Source organism: Protopterus annectens, chromosome 12.part0 (assembly GCF_019279795.1).
Source record: "Protopterus annectens isolate FY-2018-M chromosome 12.part0, PAN1.0, whole genome shotgun sequence".
NCBI classification, from domain to species: domain Eukaryota; kingdom Metazoa; phylum Chordata; order Ceratodontiformes; family Protopteridae; genus Protopterus; species Protopterus annectens.
Window position 1 is genome coordinate 1,123,305,366 of NC_056746.1, and position 14,131 is coordinate 1,123,319,496.

Sequence of the window (14,131 nt, forward strand, 5' to 3'; positions counted from 1 at the left end):
TCCTGCAGTACCCTGTTACATCTCTGGAAATTCCAGGCCAATAAAAGTTCTGCATAATATGGCTCTTTGTACGTTTTATGCCCATATGACCTGCAAAGGGAATATCATGGGTTATGGCTAGAAGTGCCAGGCGGTAGGCTCTAGGCACTACCAACTGATGTACTCTCACCTTCCAGCCCTCCCTCAGGGGTCCACTCTCTGTACAGTAACCCTTTGTTCCAGTATACAGAGTCCCTCTTTCCTTGAGAATCAGGTGTCTTCCTAGCTACCTGCCCCAGGTGTTGCAATGTAGGGTCTGAGAGATGAGCCTGTCTCAACTCTTTCCTTGTAACCCTTACCAGCTCCCCTTCCACAGGAAGTCTGGCATCCTGACAGTGGTACCTCACTGTCAGCCTGGGTACTACTACTCACCTTTACCTTTGCAGTCACTCTGTCCAAGGGACCATAAGAACCCACAAGCAGCTATGGCTCACCTTTAGTCTCACTGCTACAGAGTAGCTCCCTCCCTGAAGTAACCAGCTCAGCAGTCCTGGCTGGGTCTCTCCCAGGCTACCAGACCCACATGTCTGTCTCCTAGCCTCACTGCATGTAACTGTATAAGTACATGGTACTGCCTCATCCAAATCCTTCCCTCTCAGGACATCTGCAGGATGATAGTTTAGTACCCCTGTTGTCTCAAGACAACCTACTATTGGCATTTTATCTTTCCCACTGGCTCCCTCACCTTTGGTTCCCCATCTTGCCTCCATGGACACATGTATGCCACATGACTGGTTGCATTCAAAACATTTAACCCTAGCTACTGGACATGAACCTGGACTAGTGGCTTCCCCTGCTACTGGCAGATTCTGTAGTGGTAGTCTGAGCTGCCCACCATGGGTTCCTTGAGACCCATGAGCAGTACTGGGGGTCCCCTTCCTGTGCAGGACTGCCCTGCTTGCCAGGTATAGGTCTCCCTTCTTCCCCAACACATCTGAAGTAGCAAATTGTCTATCAGCTAACCAGATCCTCATGTCCTCAGACAAAGTACTAAGGGCTTGTTCCCTCACCAAAAAGTCTGCTAGCCCTTCAAAAGTGGTGACCTGGCATCCACTCACCCACCTATGGAAATAAGTGATTAATTCAGCAACATATCCACACACACTTTCATCTGCTTTGCGTCTACGCTCATGAAAATTTTTTCCTATACATTTCAGGTGTTAGCTTAAACAGTTCTAAAAGACATTTATTTCTTTACAGCAGTATAATCAAAACATGCAATATCAGGCAATTTAGATAATACAGTTACACCTTTACCATGGAGTAAGGGGATCAGGAACCATACCCAGAGCCCTTGGTGAACTTCATACTGTTTACATACCCTCTCAAACATATGAATGAAACTATCAAAATTATCCCCCTCTTTAAACTTCAGAAGAAATTTACTGACATTTTGTGCTTATGGGATCCAGTTACTCCATTCCCCATTACCTCCATGACTCTGGTGAGGAGTCAGCATCTCCTTCTCATGCTGCATCTGTCTTTTTTGTTCCTCAGCTTGCAGACATAACAGTTTCTCACTCTCCTCAGCCTGCAAATGCCACAGTCTCTCATTTGCTTCTAATTCCACACGCCTGCCCTTCAACTCATGTCTCTTTCACTCCAGCTAAATTTTTAAGTCCACTGCAGAAAGGGTGAGCTGTCCATTCTCTGAGGGAATTATATCTCCACTTCCAGTTTGATTGTCCTCCTGGTTGCTGTTTTCTGATGCAGCTGTAACCAAGGCTGCAATCAGGTCTGCTTTAGGTTTCCATGCACCAGTCCCCTAGCATGGCACATCTCTGCCAGCTGGCTCCTTGTCAGATTTACATACTCCTCTGCTGACATGCTGCCTGCTCACCCTGACTAATTAAGCTAACAAAAGAAATAAAACAATTGTGATCTGAACTCTAAGTATTCACTGCATGGCTGTTTTAGAGTACAAAACACCTTCAAAGTTCATTGTACAAAAGCTACAGGATTCACTCTACCCACACCACTACAAGCCAATTAGTATTTGCCAACTAATTAATGTGTGATGTGGGTATCCCACCACTGCCAAACACAAATGTGAGGTGGATATCCCAACCACTGCCACCAATTAATATGTGTGGGCATCCCAAGCACTGCCACCAATTAATATGTGATGCCCGTGCCCTGGCCCAGCAATCAAGGAGCCTCAATCCTCACCACTAACACCAGAGAGGGTGTCTCATATGAGAGAAAAGGATAACTAATACACACAGTAAAGTGAAATTTCCCTTAAGAGCACACAGAGATCACAGTCAGTCTAGGGCTGGTTGCTCCCATGTTCCCCAGGTCCCCAATGAGACTCTCCACTGGCACAGCTATAGGGTCCAGATCTCAGCCTAGCTGGGCAAGCTAAAATCTTCAGCACCCTCTCTGTCCAACCAGTGCTTCATATCCCTGCACAAGTAGCTGACACACACACACTTTGAGATAAGAGTTTATACAACCACACAGACACTTCTGGGAAAGGCTGGCACAGGTTCTCCAGCTGTGCCCCTTTTACCCAGACTATATGGTAGTACCACTTGCCACCACCCAGCTAATATTTATCAGCTACTCAAAGGCCCTTAAAGGGGTGTCCAATTATTACTGTGCACTATTATTATCCAATTAGTAAGTGTGACTAATCAGTCAAGACTTATTTGGAGTGACTTGGACAGTAAACGCTATAAATATGCAATGTACTCTAAAGCCTAACTTACCTCTACACAAACCAGCCACAGTTAAAAGGTTTTAAAATATTTCATAATAAATAATTAAAACCACAAGACAATACTTTCTACTATACAGTGCTAGTCAAAAGTTCAGAGATCACATAGAAATACTTAAAATAAATCAGTAGTACAGTTCTGACATAACAGAAAACACTTAGTTTAATCTTTTCTAATTCCTAGCTACTTCTAGGAGAAAACACAGTTCTAACACTACTTACATAAAGGGAGCATAAGGCAGTGCTGAGTTGGATGTCCAGACAAAATGCTTAATAATCTCTGGTTCTCACTGTTGAAATTGCTATTGCAGTTCTGATAAACATTACATCATCTCTTTTACACTTTCCTGGAGATCCCAGGCTGACAGAACTGCATTTACATTCTTTTACACTTAGAGCACCAAAGGACATTCCACATGTAAATTGTAGTAATTATTCCTTAAATTAAAACAATAGGCAGGATGCTTACTCCAGACTCATTGATTATTCTAACTTCAAAGGAACAGACATAAAGTCATTTTAATTTCAAAGGACCAACAAGAAATGCTTGACTTAGCTTTCTTTACAGTAGAGGGCAATGTTGCCACATCGTTTTAAGTTCAACATTTCACAGTATTTACAAATGATAGAATTATCTGTACGATTCTATCTGGCTAGGCTGGCAGCCTTCACCCATCTCTTCCAGTCTTCACAATTGCCCATAAGCTTTCATAACCAATTGTGTCAAAAGCCTTATTAAGGTCTCCTATTAATGTTTTTTACTTCTTCTTTTCTATTTATAATATCATCCTCAATTTCTCTATCATTGATAATTTTTGACAACCCTTTCCCTTTATAGTATATATATATATATATATATATATATATATATATATATATATATATATAGTGTTAGATAATATTTTCCATTTTAATTTCAAATCTTTAAATTTATTTTCATAAAGATCGTATAATCATTATTATTCAATACTATTGGTTTCCAGTTTTTAATTGCATTCTATCTTCCTTCTTCCATATGAACTTAAGTATTTCACTAGATAATTCTTTATATGTAAAACCTTCATTTAGTCATTTATTCAAAATCTATAAAAATATTTTGTCAATTCCATACTCTTTTATACATTTCACATTCTATTCTATCTGGCCCTGCCACCAAATCTATATTTACTTGCCACAGCACTTTATCTAGCTCATTTAAAAGAATCTCCTATTCCAACTCTTTATTCTCTTTTTTGGTTAACTTTTTTTTTTTTTACTTTTCATATTTTTCACTACCTTCTTTTTTCTTTAAACATTTTTGTACATATTGTACTACACTATTCATAATCATTTCCTGAGTTCTTTCTCATTTTCATTTTACATGTTTTTATTTCTGTCATTACACTACTATCTTTCTTTACTAATCAGTTTAAGTAACTCAATACTTCTATTTTTCCTTGTAAAAACAATTTTGCTTATATAACAATTCTTGCATTTTTTCTTGATTTCTTTCATGTAATTCTTTTTTTTTTGTCAAAATACATTATATCATTATGTTCTAAATCTTCCAATGCATCTCTATATGTTCTTTTATATGTTTCTTTCTCTACTTTTCTCACATCATATTGCCACTGTAATAAACATTTTTATATTTTCCCTAAAATATCACCCAAACTCAGACCAATTTTTATAAATATGTCCTCATAGCAATATGATTTTCCATAGCTGCATTACTGCATTCTTCAGTCAATGCTTTCCCACTTATTTTTTTATTCATTTGTCTGTGTTTATATATTCTGTGTTTTCTTTTATCTCTAGCCATATTGCAAGATTATCAGAAAATTATGTTTCAACTAACTCCTTTTGTCCTATAACTAAATCTTCTGATGGTATAAAATAATCTATTTTGGTTCTATACATGCCCCTTTGTAAGCCCATGAATTTTTGTCCCAGAGTTTTAACTTACCATAGCTTATAACTTCTAACATTTTCTTATATCATTTCCTTTCTATTAACGCTTCCCTTTTAAATCACAACTGAAGTATTCTGATATTATAATATTCATATTTATCAGTTACATAGTTTAAAATCTGATCAAACAAGCTTCCCCTTTCTTTACAATTAGTACAAGCTATAATGTTATACTTCTATATACTTGTTCTTTCCATTTTAAATCTACAATGGTTAATCTTCCCATTTTGCTAAAATTACATCTAATATATTTACTGTATTTCTACATAATATGTCTATTCAAAAACAACTCTTATTTCCAAAACTCCAGATTATCTTTTCTCCCTATAGTTTCTCTTTTTGTAATCTTTCTTCATTTGTTAAAAATCTATTGTCTTTTAATATAATTACATGTATATCACATGTAGTACACCACTCCAAAATTTCAATTCTTCTTACTGTCTTCTTAATACTATTCACATTTACAGAAAGCACTCTAAATTTTTAATTTTCCCTAGATTTGAGATTTCCTAAGTTCATTGCTAATTACTAGGCTAACTTTATTAATAAGCCATTCTAAGCCTAGCCACTTTCTTTTCCAAAGGTGAGAATCAAACATCGTATCTGTGAGTCAATCACTTAACCATTTTACCAACCCCCAGTCATTAGCTATATGTATTCATTTTCATCCATTTTGCTTCTTCTACTTTTTCTTTTATACTTATCCCTTTAAATTTTCTTTTTCTGTTTTTTACCCTTTTACCAGAATAATTCTTGTTTTTTTTTCTTTTACTACCTCCCAATTTATTTACTTCATCAATTATTTCAGAACCTTCTTCTATGTCCAGTTTATTTTCTCTCATCTAATTTTCCTTCTGTTTCTACTATCACAAACATTTCTTCTCTTTTTTATTGTATTGTCCTTCTTTTTCTTGTCCCTTAGTCTTATTTTAATTTTTGTAATCAATTTATAAATGTCCAATTTTGTTACACGTATAACATTTCAATTCACATTTTTTGCATCATGTCCCATTTTCCCCACAAATCTAACATTTTCTTTTGTCACAGTTACTTATCAAATGCCCTTCTTTTCCACAAATAAAAAACATATTTTGGGCTGTCCCAAGTATTTTATCACACCCCTATTCCCCTCCACATTTATCATGCTTGGTATCTGTATAATTTTTTATTTTTTCTATTTTTAACACAATATTACAATCACAGCCACCAGTCCATAAACCCCTTTTGTCATAAACTTTTGCAATATCCAGTACTTCTTTACATAAATGTTTTAAAGGTCCTTTCAAGGTGTCTTTTTCTACCTCTCTGAAATTGTACATGAATTTTCTTTTCTTTTTTTTTTTTTTTTTGTTTCCCTGTTAAATGATTTTATCACATAAAGCTTCCATGGGCTACAGTCTTTTTTTCATATTCTCCAAGAACATTTTCCATTGGAAATGCAGTCTAAAATATAATGTCACAAAATGACTCTTTGTTAATAAGAATATATGCTCTCTCATGTGTTTTACAGAAAATGAGTAATTAAATTGTCCCACACTTCATACATGTCAATTTTTTGTCTTCTTTACTTTGAATCCTTGCCACATACTTCAGTTTTTCAATTTATTCAGCCTTCTTTTCTGTTACTCCAAATTTTCCTACTTTTACTTTCTTTGCATATGTTTTCTTCTCCATCTCATCACTATTTTTCAGGATTGTCTCTGCATCTTCCTTTTGCATTTTCTCCATAATGTTCCCCCAGGAAATGTTTCCTTCATTTTCTGGCTCATTCTGCACCACCATCTCTTTAAGTAAATCATCCTGCAACTCTCCCCACTGGAGGGTTGTAATTATACATCCATCATTTACTGACTTATCTCCCTCAAACAGATTTATTTGATGCCTGCACACATTCCCTGGTGTCAATATTTGCTTTCTCCACCATTTCTTTCACCACTCCATCATCTCCTTCTGTATCTATCTGCCTTCCTGTTTCTTCCTGCCACCTCTATGCCTGGAATGGAAACAAGAAACACTCCTCCAAAATGGGTCCCTCTTGCATCAGTGACATGTAGGGGAAGTTTCCCAATGCACTGACCAAATTTCCCTGGTAGTATAAATATCACCTTGGGAAAAGCAGCTACTAACCTTGTGAGATTAACCCGGTTAACAAAGGATAAATAAATAAATAAATAAATGCACCAGATGTCAAAGATCAAAAAATTCACCTCTGAGATTATTTGCTTCCTCATCCCGACTACAGTAAATTCTGTATCTAGAGTTCATATCTCAGTTACCATAACCACTAACTGGGCATTTTTATTTCCAGTCCATATATATTAAACTATGTTCACCTGGAATAACAAAATAAGTATTATAATATGGTGGTCGTTAGATCAAAGAAACAAAAAAATGCATTTGCTCAGCTAAAAGATAAACACAAAACATTTTATATCTTCATATATTCATCTACATTTTTGAGCTCCTTTTTACTACCCAGTGGTTAAGAATGCAACTCTTTTTCCGTATGTCAATTAATGCAGTCAGATAGACCAATTATAACACCACAGTTTTCAGTCCTCCTTCATTAGATGTAAATTTTAAAGGGAAATGACATTTTTTTCTTTCACAGCAGGACAACTTCACTTCATTCAATGACTGGTAAAATAAAATCTGCAATATGAAATAATGAATCTAAAATATTATTAGAAACCTGTCTGATAGTTTAAAGTAATGTGAAATTTGAATACATTTCATTCTATAATTCAGGTTTTGATTTCCAATATATTTCTACCTATTATGTGATGCTGTGCAAGTCACTGGAATTGGCAGACCTTCAGTGTTGCCACTGAACAAGGTATATCCATGAGGCTTATTTACCCAGTTAAGAAATAAATATAATTAAAACAATACTTAGAATTGAAGCCTAGTAGTTGAATTACTTTTTTTGAATATGCACTTAGCTCACAGAGTGACAAAAGCTAATGACGTACTTCTTGAAGTCTGTTATAAACATTATCAGAAGGTTTTCTTCATAGGTCAGAATGACATGTACAAGCAGATGACAGTAAACTATGTTACAATACAAAAGTAAGAATAATGTGTACTTAACCAGATCTGTAGAAAATCATTAAGTATTTCAAAAGCAAATTAAGTCATCAGTGCTTCATGCATTATAGTCTGATATTTCTGTGATAATTCTGAATAATTACAGTAATTATCAAAGCCTCTATTAGAGCATGACATCTCTATTTTAATTGGTCTTTCTGATGCCAAATTTGTGCTAGGCACTCAGCTGCAATTGGGGCAAATAATTGCTCCATCTGTAATGTTCAGGCTCTGAAATGTTACTGATTGAAGGTAGTGGAGAATGCATTCTTACTGTGGATTGTTATATGAGCACAGATGCAATGCAAGGAATTTTACCATCAACAATAGTCTTGTTCATTTACATTTGAAAGAAAGAAGTGTAATTTTTTGAATTTTTTTTCATTTAACATGCACAATCACAGTAAATCGTAGAGAAAGATCATCATCATCATTATTACATATCTGTGAATCTGTCAATCCATACAAGTGAAATATTTCTCCTGTAGCTTGCAATGTCCATTGTTTAGGAGTCCTGCAGTCAGTTGCACTAGTAGAAGCACATAGCTTTTAACATTTATTTTCAAGATGGAAGACATGCACACAAACACATGTTCATCCACATACATACACATCACACACACACACACACACACACACACACACACACACACACACACACACACGTACACATACATTCATACAAACACACACACACACACACACACACACACACACACACACACACACACACACACACACATGCACGCACACTCACCCATACACATACATGTACACACATACACGTACATGTACCCACATACATACATGCATGTGTGCACACATGCACATGCATTTATGTACACTAACAGGAGTGTGGGGTTGAACACACACACACACAAATGCACATACAATTTTAAAGATTTCTATGGGCCAGATTCTAAAACAATTGCTCGCCGTGTAAGTGACTTACTTCAGTGCAAGACCTATCCATAAACAGGCTTACTATGAGGATCATTTTCCAAAACACCTGGCCTCAGCATGCTGTCAGTGTAAGTGGTCACTTACAGTGAGAGCAAGTCTTTTGGAATCAGGACCTATGTATCGCATACATTTAACAATCAGGATTACAACATTCATTCTTTGTGAGGTAGAAGAAATAAAGAATTAATCTGATGCATGTATGTCTTTTCATCTATATGTCTATTCACCTTAAGTTGTAACATGGAGCAGTCACACAACCTGAATTTATGAATGATTTATGCATTTTAGGTTTTCAAACTGTATTTTAAAGAAGTTGATTAGCACTAGATGGCCAGATTATATCAAGAATGTAGCAATTCTGGGGTAACATTAGAAGGGGAAAAGTTGGTAAGCACAAGATCAATAATATTATCATCCCTGCTGGAGATGGGAACAATCTGATAAAGATAATTAATGTTAATAAAAGGAAAACATCTTTGAGTGTGTTAGTAGCTAGTTGTATAGGTGTATCAGTTTTTTTGGGTGTAGTTGAAGTTACCCATAATGGGCTTATTCAGATTGATATGGAAGTTTGCTCTCATGCGTAAACAAGCACCATGGTCAGATGGAGAACACAGATGGAGACCTATAGCTGGCAAAGATATAGTAGTTATTTATATTGGGAGTTACCTGAGCATCTACAAAATTTGATATGGTATTATGTATAATTTGCCTAGAAACAATAAATTTATCATCAAACCCAGCTATTCCTTTGTAGTTCACCACTGTGGATCTGAATGCATATTCATTGAATCTTGGCAAGATGAAAGACTTATTTTTGCACTGAAATCAAATTTTTGTAACTGCACTAAAAAAAAATATATATATATATATATATATATATATATATATATATATATATATATATACACGGCATATTAGAGGAAGGCCGTAAGCTTATAAAGCTTGCAGTTCAAACTTCTAGCATTGAACAGAGGTGCACTGATGTTGTTTAATTTAAAATTTGTTAACTGGTTTTGTCCATAAGTTTAAGTATTCCAGTATGCCTAGTGAAACACTATATGGACAGCAGAGTCTTTAGCTGCTCAGTAAAAGCTAATCTGGAGCATATCTAAACCATCCTACCATGGTTTGTGATTTACTGTCGGGTTGACTAGTAAGATAAATTTTATTTGAATTTATATTTTATTTGTTATCACTGTTTTCACTATTTATAGATAGGAAGGAATAGCTTGTTAGTAAGATTTACTTTAATTCATATTTTGTTGCTTTATCTTTAATTTCAATGTTGGTTGTTAGAAAGGGATAGGTTTTAGACAGACAAGCTCTAGCTACAGCTTTTGTCTTACTTGCCGAACTTGTATGGTCAAAACATCTTTACTGTACTTACTTTAGTATTTAGTTGTATATTGCTGGTGTGATTTTTGTCATATAAGTTGATTTAAGTTCTCTTTGAATTCTGTGGATACTGATTTTAATTATTCTTTTCTTTTACATTATTTTATTCGTTTGAAGCTGAATATGGATTCCTTAAATGAGTATGCAATTAATGATTTGCCAATGCACAAATTATCTTGTAAAGTGTAATAAATGCTATGCATATTTAAAGGTTATCAGCTGATAACACTGGTGATCTGCATTCCTTCTGTCAAAAGTTGAATGATTTGCTTATCATTGTTAGAGGTAAATCTAGACTTACTGATGGTGATTGCACTTGTGCAATTGGCATGGCTTGGAGAGCTGTTGTTACATATATTAATGACTGGACTGGTGAGATAAATAATGTTAGGCAAAGAATAAATAATACATATTTAGGTAATGATACATCTAGTGCCTGCAAAGATCATTCAACCCCTATAAAACAAGATGATCCCCCTGACAACTTAGGAATTTTGGATGCAAGTATTCAGAAATCTGAGGATCTGGTTTGTTTAAAAGGAAACAAAAAAGAAATAAAGGAAGAAGTTCACAACAAATAACAAGGAAGAAAAAGAAACTGATTAATGTCTATAAAGTAAAGAAAATACGTACTAAAAAGGATACTGCTTTGTTATGTAGCACACAGGTTACAGGGAATGATAATCCCCCAGATTTACTATCCTTCCATGCAGGACTAGCTTAGTCCTGCACGAAAGTGCCCATTTAGGAGGAGGATGGCAGAGCACCATGCATATTAATGAAGGCTCGCTGCCCGACCTCCTAGGCTTACATGGAGCATGAACGAGTGCAGGGGGCATGTCTGAGAACAGAGGTCTCAGAATAAACATACCCCTTCAATGTAGAACAGCACAAAGTGTAAATAAATGAGTGAAGCAACTCATAGTTCCCCATGTGTACAACAGCAACAGGACCATAAAAATTAAAAGAAGAAACCCTTTTATTTTTTCTAAGAATCCGCGTACAGCTAACTGTAGTTGCATGAGTGTGCCCATTGCTTATCTACGGTTAAAGCAGCTTAAAAGGCTGAAGAGGATAACAAGGAAGATGTATGCAAATAAAACATCACAGCAATACTGTAGTGGGTTCCTGGTTCAAGTCCCACTGCAGCACATTCCATTTTCCATGTGAAAGCTGTATATGAACATTTTTTTGCTGTATAACCTACTAAATAACATTTAAATGTGAACTGGAGTACTGTATAAAATGCACATGTCAAGTATCAGTATCATAAAGAATAAGACACTAGTAAGCAGGTTTAAGCACAAATAAGCAGTAGTAAGCATATATCCTCACCAAGAGGATCAAAGGGCTCAAACAGATGTCATATGCTGCCCGGTTAAAGAAACTCCAGCTCTACTCAGTGGCATATCACCTGTTCAGAGGCGATCTGTGCCTGACGTATAAAGCCATGTCCAACCCAGAATTAATGGACATGCTGCACCTCAGAAAATCCAAATCCCATCGAGCTACGTGCTCGAGAGACTTGAACCTCAGCACTGAAATAAATAGGACATGCTGGAGGGACAGATTCATAACCCAGAGGCTCCCTTCACTCTGGAATAAAATCCCAGTCCAGGTTAGGCAGAGTCCCTCATTGATGCTCTTCAAGAGGAATCTTGATGAGTGGATGGGAGATCGTAGGTTTACTCCGGGTATCACTTCTGTGTCACTGTTAGACAGAGGCACAGTATACTAACCTCAAAAAAGGGCATAGCAAAATAAATTTAAAATGGGTGGCGAAAGCCAAACACATTCTGGCTAGGCTTATAAATGCCCTAGGGCAGATAGTCTAGTATGAACCTATGAACTTATAAGGGGTCTATATTATATTCTTGAAAGCCGACAATGTCGAATCTGACATTGTCGACATGAGAATATCAAATGCTCAGAATCTCTAGTGTGTAAACGGAAATCTACGTAAGGGGATATTTCCATTTACTGCAATGTAGTGTGGTCTTGGAGTTGGTATAATTAAGTAGCGGGGGTGTTGGGGGTGCAGGGGGCTTGTCCCCCTGCTTAAACCTATTAGGGTACTTTTTTTTTTTTTCTCTTTTTATAAGGTAGATGTTTGAAGACATCGACCATATGGTGTCGACCATATGTTGTTCGAGGTTTTCAAATGTTGATCTTATAATATAGACCCTATATAAGCACTAGTAAGCATGTTTAAGTGCGTTTGCGTGGGGGTAAGCATTGCCTACTCAGATTAAGTAAAGTAGAAGCTAACTGAGAGTAAGAAACTGTAACCGGAGGTTAGCATTGCTTAGCTCCATGCAAACCCATGTGTACCTGCTTAGAATTACGTTAAAGTGCCTTAATCACTCTGTACCCAATGGCCCATGTTCTGCCCAGCAACAAAATAAACAGGCTCTACAGGGGTCAAACCCTGGATCCTGCACACCATAGCCAAAGTGATTTACCACTATGCCATCTCAAACATACAAAACCACAGTGTTTTCACAAACATATCATCGAACAGAGTCATTCAACAGTACAGAGAATGTATTTCAACATGTGCATGTATGTGTGTGCATGTATATATATATATATATATATATATATATATATATATATATATATATATATATATATAAAACTAAATAGATATATACCTCTCCTTCTCTGTATTACACATGTATGTATGTATGTATGTATATATATATATATATATATATATATATATATATATATATATATATATATATATATATATATATATACATATATACATATATATATATATATATATATATATATATATATATATATATATATACGTATATGTGACCATAGGCACCGCCAATGGGGGTGATGGAGCTCAATCAACATATGTGTTACATGTGCCAATAATCCCCCCAGCCAAACAGGTGAAACATACAAACAAACACACAAACAAAGTAAACAAATTACTGCTTCCCAAAGCACAGGCAGGATACAACCAGTGGGTGAAACTCTGTAGACCCGCTGTGTCTAATCTAGAAACAAAGACAGGTTCGTCCTGCGCTGGACAGGCCAAAAATTGAATATGATTTTTGGCCTTCCTGTACCAAATACACAGATGGCAGGGCACATATGTTCATGGACTACAAGTTTGGGAATGCCTGATTATCCTTGGGTTGAGACAATGTACATGATGGATCCCAAGAAGTGGAGAGTGGGCAATGTGTAGTGGTGTGGTTAGATTTGGCTGCAACCTGTAGGAAGGATAATTACTGTGGAGGAGGAAGGGGGGAGGGAATTATGGGTATGACATTATGGACCCAGGCATGCTGGGGTTGGATGGACCCGTTCTAATGGGGCAACTCACCTAACTGTCATGTGTAATCATAGCCTCACATCAGGCCCGGTGCCCACTGAGTGGCACACAGCTGCAGTTATCCCACTCCACAAGGGGGGATCCACCTTGGATCCTGGGAACTACCATCACAGCAGTCTGACGAGCCTGATCTGCAAGGCCATGGAATGCATTATCATGGAATTTATAAATGCAGACATTGGCAACCCTCAAACACTGAACCCCACATGGAGGGCCAATCTTATCTCCTGAAACTGATTGACTGCTTTGAATCAGTCTGCAGAGCTGTTGAAGAGGGTAAGGCAGTCCATAGAGCCTATGTGGACCTTGCCAAGCTCCTCAACACCTTCCCCCAATCTGGAAACATAGATTAATGTACTAAGCCAGACATAAATCTCTATGCCACTCGATGGTTTGCCACATGGCTTACTGAAAAGAAAAAAATATCAAATAATCAAAAGCCACATGGCTTACTGACAGAACCCAAACTGTAGAAGTAACTGACTCCAAATCCAGCTCCAGAAAAGTGACAAGTGGAGTACCTCAGGGTTCAGTCCTGGGACCACTGTTGTTTTTGCATCTACATCTCTGAAGTACAGGCCAACAGTATGGGACTGTGGCTAACAAAGTTAACAGAT